Below are 9,543 nucleotides of genomic sequence, written 5' to 3' on the forward strand. Positions count from 1 at the left end.
CCTCGTAATATCTCAAATAAATGGGGACTTTGACGCCGAGGACCCAAAAATGGCGGCTTACCGCAACGCCGTCATCAAAATGTCAGCTCGGTTCGAGGGCCTCGAATTCCACCATGTGGTTCGAGAAAACAATCAAGCGGCGGACATCTTCGCCCGCATCGGTGCTAAGCGCGACCTTGTCCCACCTAATATCCTCTTGGAAAGGCTGTTTAAGCCATCCGTGGTGTGGGAAGGGGAGACCGGCAAAAACAGCCCGGATCGAGCCACAACACCAGACCCCGAACACTCTGATGTAATCGGAGGCTCTGCCACCGAAATAACGCCTTCGGCCCACGTGATTATGGTTGTCATCGCCGCGTGGACAGAACCCTTCTTGGCTTACCTAACTAGGCAAGAACTCCCCGATGACCCAAAGGAGGCACGTTGCATTGTGCGGCGGTCTAAAGCCTACAAGGTCCATGAGGGAGAGATTTATAAGAAAAGCGCTAACGGATTACTTCAAAGGTGCATCTCCGAAGAGGAAGAACGACAACTTTTGGCAGAAATTCATGCTAGACTTGGCGGCCACCATGCTGCAGCTCGGGCCCTTGTAAGCAAGGCCTTCCGTACAGGTTTTGTGACACCCCAAAATTTTGGCCTTGTTTTGTTAAATTAAAATTTTTGCAAGGAATTAAAACTTTTATTTTCTGGGCTCCCTTTTTATTTTTTAACCATTATCTCCCTTGTTATTATGGAGTTTTTTCCCCAAATGAAAATCTTTCAAATATGTTATTGGACTTGTTTAACCTCTCAAGAAAAACTTTTCTTTTATCAGTATAACTAATTAACTAATTAAATTGCTTGATCTTTATTTTCTTGAAAAATGGTTTTTCAAGGTTATATGGCCATATTTGAACTACAACCATTTGATAAATTCACTTAAAATTTCAACCAAAATTTGGAGATGTCATGTGATGTTTTTAAATCATTTTTATACAAAAATATCTTCTATTCATGTAATATGTTGAGCTCTGCATCAATTTTTCCTTCTCTGGTCCAGAGTGCAATTTTGCACTACAACCCATTCAAATATTTCTTTCTAGCCTCCAGCAAAATTATGGGATATTGGTAGTAGCATATGATTCAACATTATGCAAAAACCTAGTGCTGTTCTTTGAAAAAATTGAGTGAATCAACCTCATTTTCATTCTGGTCCAGCCTTGTGATTTCTACTACAACCCTATTTAATTTTGCTCCAATGATCTTGTGCTTTCTCCTACTTGTAGACAGCCCTACGAAACCCCTAAATCCAGGAGCATGCACCCATTGGTTCATTTTTGGTTCATGAAATAATGCCTTTTTCTTTCTGTCCAGAATTGAAGTTTTGCAAAACTTGCACTAACAAGTTTCTGCTTTTGGCAAACTAACTTCATCACCTCCTTATGCATCTATGCAGACCCTGATCTAGAGAATTTGGCCACTCCAAGAAAAGCCTAGGTGCCTGTGGCATTTTATCAAACACCCTGTGTGCATAGCAAGATTTGGCATGGATTCAAGTTTACACTGTGAACTTGCACCTCTGATCAAACTAACCTATCCACTAAACCTCTAGATGACTTTAACCTAGGTCTGTTAAACCCCAACCTCACCCGAGACCTCTAGCATGCAATGGCATTCCGTCGAGTGTTCCGTGCGTGCTCTGGGCACAAGCAGAGCACGCGTTTTGCACGTGCCGCGCCCGAGCCGACGCGTCGCGGCCCTGGCCTTGCCACCACTGCAGAGCCACGCCACTCGCTCCCCTCTCACCGCAACACGCCAAGCAGTCCCTCGCCACGTCCCCGACAGGTCAGGAGCTAGCCGCCACGGCCACCGACAGCCCCTGCTCCGTTCAGCGCCGCCCAAGCCTCTCCCGCTCGCCACTTGGCCCCTGGAACAGCGCGAGCTCATCCACGAGTGTGTCCACTAGCGCTCGTCGCCGCCACGACGCCCTAGCTACAGAATGGGGGTCGCCGGCGACCTTATCCGCGGCCACCGTCGGAACCGACCCCGATCGCCTATTCAAGGAGCCCCGAGCTCGTCTCCGCACGCAGGAAGTCCCAAGCCATCTCCCTAGGACCCTCATTGGCAGCCAATCGACCCGGGGAAGGCTCCTTCCCCATCTCCGACAACCGTAGCCGCCGCCTCTGCCCCGGCCATTCCGGCACCACCAGGGCCTCCCCCTCTCCGTTCTCTTCACCAGGAACCTCCTCATCCTCCCGTGAACATCCCCTACTCGATTTTGATCGGGAACCACCGTAGCCCCAAACACACCTTGCTCCTGAAGCTCCCTCCACCGCGAAGCTCGTCGCCGGCAACTCCGTCCATGTCGGCGACCATGGCGGGTACCCCCGAGTTCGTCTCGACCTCCTGAGCACATCCATGCACTCAGATCAGCGAGGGACACCGCCATTCGCTGGCGAGCCTCGCCGGTGCTCCGCCCCTATTCGGTCAGGGGGAGACGACGCGCGCGTGGACCAGTCAAACCTGACCAGTGGGCCAGGCGGGCCCACTGTCGGTGACTCACGCTCCAGCCGCGCTGGATAAGTGGAGGCGTAAAAGGCGCAAATACGTCTTCTCTGTCCGAAAGCGTAATCTCTTTTGAAACGTTTTCTTTTTCCCGATTTTATTAAAAACAGATTTTGACCACAACTTTGACTGCCTATAACTTTTTAAATATAATTCCAAATGAATTAGTTCTTTTTCCTACATCTCTCAAATATTGTCTAGTTTATTTTAAGATTTATTTGAAAATTTTCCAAACAACTTTTTTATACTGTTTTTGAAATATGTGTTATTTGCATATTTTTGGAAATAGGATTTTTGGGAGAGAAGGAAGCTTTCAAAAAATTTGGAGAGCACCCCCACCTCTCCACACCATTAAAGGCAAGCATTCTGAACCACGGAATAATATTTTTGGTGTGTTAGTTGACATGTTTATAACACCACCTTATATCAGAGAACTTGTTATTTCATGTGATATGATCATTTGCATGAATGCATATTAGTGATTTCCTTGCTGTTGGAAATGAATATACTTGTGATGGTAATCATCCTCATGTGCCTTGCATGCATGCCGGAAAGGAATCCGGGAAAGCCTCTGCCTTGGGTAGGAATGAGCTTGTCGCTGGTCCCCGTCGGGACGGTTATGTCCGGTATGGCATGGTAAGGTATATTGAGTGGTGATTTTGTTGGTTGAAATATATTTGTTATACATGTCATGCAGGGAATTTATAAACCTCCTGAGTCGATCGTAGATCGAGTCTTGTTCCAGTAACCCCCATACTTGCTATGTACTACCACTTGTCCCTGCCGCAGGTAGGGTATGGTTCAGTAAGTCATCAATCCCTTTCAAGCACACACCGTACAGAGAGGCCATGGTGGAAGATATCGGTTGTAGCCGGTAGGCAGGCCACCTTGTCCGGGGGCATGGGTGTTTCCGGTTGGGACCGAGAGGGGAGGCTACCCCTTAGAGCGCGCGATATAAATTTGATCCCATGCTACGCGAGGTTGTAGCCTCCCCACTTAGAGTTTTGCTTAACAAGTGTCGTGGGTGATTCCAGACACCGATGAGTTAACCTGGTGTGTGCAAGTTAGGCGTGTTTTCAACAAAAAGGCCGTAGACGGAATTAGTCCCGATGGACTAAAGGAATCCGTTACTCGTGGGTAAAGAGTACACCCTCTGCAGAGATTAAAAACTATTCGAATAGCCGTGTCCATGGTTAAGGATTACAGTCTGGGATGGGTCAAGTGTTGGTCTTAGTGTCGGTCTTCGGAGGAGATATTGTTAAACCAAACTTGGATACCGAGTGGTTACTTGTGAGGACCATTATTATTTTGTGATGGACTAACCCGTTGCATTATTTATATTATCGAGTATCCCTGGGTCGGTTCTACCTCCTGGATATTCATTGTGATTATTTATTTTATAAAGCCCTTTATGTGGTGTCGCTCAGACGCCCGACTGTGGCATTTCTTTTAAAGCCCTTTATGTGGTGTCCCTCAGATGCCCGACTGTGGCATTTCTTTTAAAGCCCTTTATGTGGTGTCGCTCAGACGCCCGACTGTGGCATTTCTTTTAAAGCCCTTTATGTGGTGTCGCTCAGACGCCCGACTGCGGCATTTTATTCCCACTCTATTACTGCTTATTCACGTTGCATGAAAATAACCTACTTGCATGCATAAAAGATGTTTTATTTATGACTGACGATGTGATCATGGAATTTTTCAGTGCATGATTATCAACTATATTATACCTGTGTTCTTAATGTTTGCGAGTACTTTCAAAGTACTCTCTGGCTTGTCCCTGGCTATTGTCTTGGCCAGATTGCTTGCTTGGAGAGGAGCGTGGCGATGACAGCCCTGGAAACTAAGCAACGGTGATAGCAGCCTCGCGAAGATAGGAGTTAACCTGGTCAGCTGTTCCTGTGGGAAATGGAGTCCCATAGACACTGATGTCTCACAAACCGCTTCCGCCATCGACCACTAGAAACCCAATTGTTGTACTCATAGGCCAGAATGGTCTTGTACCACATATTTTTTGTATTTTTCTTGGAATTTCTGTATCAAGTTGGAGCCTCATCAGCTAACAGTAATCCTGGGACTGATGAGCACGACGGTCTTTTCCTGGAAATTTATACCCGGAAAACCCGGTCGTGACAGACTTGGTATCAGAGCCAGGCTGACCATTGGCTAATCCTATCTTAGCCGGGTCTATAAACTTAGGCAAACCAACCCACCAAACCATAACCAAACCCCAGCCAAGCTTCTCGTGCAAGATAGCCACACAGTAACCCAACACCTTTTGGCAGTCGGTGCCCAACCTATCAACCTAACCTGTCGCTCATGCGCCAGTGACCGGCCTCTAAATAATCCTTTCTCGCAAGCGTGCAAAGGAAGACTCCGTCCCCTTTTTCCTATAAAAAGGGGCACGCTAGCCCCAACACAGCACAACACAGCCTCTACCCCAAACCAAGCTACAATGCCTAGCCCTGTCGTACAGAATGAGACCACAACAACCAACCTTGGAGGCTTTGTGACCATACTCGCAAACCTCACCCGTCGTGCCTATGTGTTAGAAGAGCCCCCAGAATATGTTGTGTACCAAGAACCCATGAGCGGTGAGAGCCGTCAATTCTGGGCCACTGTACACATCTACGGTAGGGGTCTAGAGCCCGAGCGCCCCTACAGGTTCACCAGAAGAACAACTTCCTTTGAGCTTCAAGCCATCCAACTAGCTGCTCGAGAGGCTATAGTTCATCTCCGGCACTTGTCGCCCAGAGTTAACTGTCGCTCGTTCCACTACTACCCCAGACGTGAAGGGTATGGTAGACCACCCCAAGTTGCCAACGGAGATCACGAGACGGATCCTGCGTTGTTGCACCTAGTGCGCTATGTAAGTGCACTAGAGGAACTGTGCGATCAAATCACTATTGATCTAATCGCAGCTCATGGAGAGCTGGTTCGTCGAGCCCCGACGAGAGAAGAGAACGAGCCCAACGCCGACAACCCAGTCATGCTGTTTGGACACCCGATCGAGTCCCTGAGGCCTGCCCCAGTCATCGGCCAAGGTGCTGCGATAACCCCAGAAGTGCTTCGTCGCATATTGGGAGCACACTCCAACGGGATTGTGGCCAACAATCCCCGAGATGGTCCTCATCGCTACCCCGAGCCTGCAGCCCCTCAACCCACTCCAGCTAATTCCGACAACGAGACCCGTGGAGGAGCCTCAAGGCACGCCCGCTTGGATGTAAACGAGGTAGACTAAGTCACCCGAGTCGTATCGAGTCCCAGTGTACCCTCGCTTTGTAATCATGTGGCCTTGTAATTTAATGCCGCCTGTTGTCGTGCCTCTGTTTTAATGGTAGCCTTGCCTGGATATGCTAGTATGCAGTATAAGATTTCTATCCCGGACACAGTTACCAAAAATCACCCCGTCAACCCCACAGTAACACATCACTATAGTGAAATGTGTGAATCTATGGCTTGACCCCGACCCTTGGAACAGAGCTGAAATTTTTCTTTACCATTCACCTCGGTAAAAATGACCCAGCTCCGGTGCTATAAAAAGGCCACCGCGTGACCTTGCCAAGCACCTCTCACCTTGTGCACCACCCTCACAACCATTTCCTAGCCATGCCGAGCCCTAGCATTTATCTGAGAACCCCAGATGAAACCCCGGGTAGTTTTGTCAAGATATTGCATGATTTTACCTGCAGTACCATGGGCGCTACCCAGCCACCCCAGTACGAGTTGTTCAAATCAAGAATTACCCCTTCCACCTCGAGATATTGGGCAGCAGTACACATCCCTTCCGTAAACTCAAACCAAGACCCAACGGAGGTCTCCTTCGTGGGGAAATCTATGCCAACCCCACATATGGCCATAGAAGCTGTTGCATACGAAGCGCTTGCTCGCCTTCGATTCGCGGTACCCTATGCCAGCGAACGAGGGTATTATTACTTCCCGAGCCGTGCAGCACCCGGAGGAGTGACATCTTTTCCCGGTGGAAGAATTGAGAGAGACCCAGTCCTGGCCAACCTTGTCCAGTACGTCATCGCTCAAGAGCGTTTAACCCAACATGTGATGGGTTATCTCCAGAGCCTCGCAGATTTAAATCCTCAGGTTGCCATCGGCAGAGCACTAAGACCCGACCAGGAGAGACACGTGCATTGACTGGTCAATCCACTTCCCCCGATAGAAGAGGAGTGTATCCCAGTACCAGAGACGTTTTCTAGGGACCCCGTCCAGTTACCGTTTCCATTTTAGACGTCGCTGCGGTATTCATTATTGCAACATTTATTTATGTGTGTGACTTATGCGTGATACCCTGAGTTTGTACGACGAGTCAATTATTTGGCTTCTACTAATGTGTGTAGTTTTTGTTGTGGTTTATGCTCCTTTAAATTAACTGTTTTTCCCTCGCAAAATCCTGGAGTGAGATTTCTTTTTCCTGAGTTGCTACATCTGCACCTTCTCACGGCGTGGATTAATTAATTTCACACCGCACCACGGCAGCAGACTGACAACCATAATCATTCGAACACATACACTGTTTGCAGAACTTTGCAACGGTGTTACATCCAGCTAATCACCCCCTAACAACGGTTAGCACCCGGCACACCCCATCTACTCCTCGTGATCACCACCACTGCGGAGAGCCAACACTCGAGCAGCAGCATCGCGACGCTCGTCAAGGATCATCGTGCACAGGAGCACGGAGAGCCCCAACAGTGTCGCCAGCCCTACGCATATCAGGATCGCAAACCATTCCGGCATTGCCTCCGCCATTAGAGCCTAACCCGAGCTTTTGTAAGCAGTAATGGAGGAAGAAGGAGGAGGAGAAGTGAGGCCAGGTGAGAGGAAGAAGAGAGGGGCACCCCGGCCGTTTTATAGCTCGAGCTCGGTGTACGGTGGGCGAAGTCCACCAACGCCGCTCATCACCGATCGCCGGTGTTTGGAGACGAATCTGCGAGCAGTGCCGACAGCGCGCTGGCCCGCGAGGTGAGTGCACGCTGCACCGGCAGCTAGCACGCTGCACACTACCACGGTACAGCCTAGATGCCCTACGCGCTAGGCATTGCCGGTGGAGAAAGCGCGGGAAGGCACGCGGGAGAGAGGAAGAAGAGAGAACCAGAGGGAGAAGAAGAGGCTGACAGTGGGCCCCGGGTCCACCTGTCGGCCAGAGAGAGCACTGTGCTCTCGGGTACGACCATCGTATATTTAAATTTAGAAGTTATTCTAAATTTATATCCAGCGTAGAAATCTCATGTTTTGTCCCGAACCGTAGATTTTTCCACGCAGCACCAGTTTTCACACTATGGTTTTCCACCACTTATTGCCCTCTCACTGTAGCCACATTTTTATTGCGTATAATTTTCTTAAAACAACTTTTAACAAATCTCGAGGACGAGATTTTTCTTAAGGGGGGTAGTGTTGTGACACCCCAAAATTTTGGCCTTGTTTTGTTAAATTAAAATTTTTCCAGGAATTAAAACTTTTATTTTCTGGGCTCCCTTTTTATTTTTTAACCATTATCTCCCTTGTTATTATGGAGTTTTTTTCCCCAAATGAAAACCTTCCAAATATGTTATTGGACTTGTTTAACCTCTCAAGAAAAACTTTTCTTTTGTCAGTACAACTAATTAACTAATTAAATTGCTTGATCTTTATTTTCTTGAAAAATGGGTTTTCAAGGTTATATGGCCATATTTGAACTACAACCATTTGATAAATTCACTTAAAATTTCAACCAAAATTTGGAGATGTCATGTGATGTTTTTAAATCATTTTTATACAAAAATATCTTTTATTCATGTAATATGTTGAGCTCTGCATCAATTTTTCCTTCTCTGGTCCAGAGTGCAATTTTGCACTACAACCCATTCAAATATTTCTTTCTAGCCTCCACCAAAATTATGGGATATTGGTAGTAGCATATGATTCAACATTATGCAAAAACCTAGTGCTGTTCTTTGAAAAATTTGAGTGAATCAACCTCATTTTCATTCTGGTCCAGCCTTGTGATTTCTACTACAACCCTATTTAATTTTGCTCCAATGATCTTGTGCTTTCTCCTACTTGTAGACAGCCCTACCAAACCCCTAAATCCAGGAGCATGCACCCATTGGTTCATTTTTGGTTCATGAAATAATGCCTTTTTCTTTCTGTCCAGAATTGAAGTTTTGCAAAACTTGCACTAACAAGTTTCTGCTTTTGGCAAACTAACTTCATCACCTCCTTATGCATCTAAGGAGACCCTGATCTGGAGAATTTGGCCACTCCAAGAAAAGCCTAGGTGCCTGTGGCATTTTATCAAACACCCTGTGTGCATAGCCAGATTTGGCATGGATTCAAGTTTACACTGTGAACTTGCACGTCTGATCAAACTAACCTGTCCACTAAACCTCTAGATGACTTTAACCTAGGTCTGTTAAACCCCAACCTCACCTGAGAACTCTAGCATGCAATGGCATTCCGTCGAGCATGTTCCGTGCGTGCTCTGGGCGCAAGCAGAGCACGCGTTTTGCACGTGCCGCGCCCGAGCTGACGCGTCGCGCCCCTGGCCTTGCCACCACTGTAGAGCCACGCCACTCGCTCCCCTCTCACCGCAACACGCCAAGCAGTCCCTCGCCACGTCCCCGACAGGTCAGGAGCTAGCCGCCACGGCCGCCGATAGCCCCTGCTCCGTTCAGCGCCGCCCAAGCCTCTCCCGCTCGCCACCTGGCCCCTGGAACAGCGCGAGCTCATCCACGAGTGTGTCTACTAGCGCTCGTCGCCGCCACGACGCCCTAGCTACAGAATGGCGGTCGCCGGCGACCTTATCCGCAGCCACCGTCGGAACCGACCCCGATCGCCTATTTAAGGAACCCCGAGCTTGTCTCCGCACGCAGGAAGTCCCAAGCCATCTCCCTAGGACCCTCATTAGCAGCCAATCGACCCGGGGAAGGCTCCTTCCCCATCTCCGACAACCGCAGCCGCCGCCTCTGCCCCGGCCATTCTGGCACCACCAGGGCCTCCCCCTCTCCG

The sequence above is a fragment of the Triticum dicoccoides genome, chromosome 4A, assembly GCF_002162155.2.
Source record: "Triticum dicoccoides isolate Atlit2015 ecotype Zavitan chromosome 4A, WEW_v2.0, whole genome shotgun sequence".
In the NCBI taxonomy this organism is placed as follows: Eukaryota; Viridiplantae; Streptophyta; class Magnoliopsida; order Poales; family Poaceae; genus Triticum; species Triticum dicoccoides.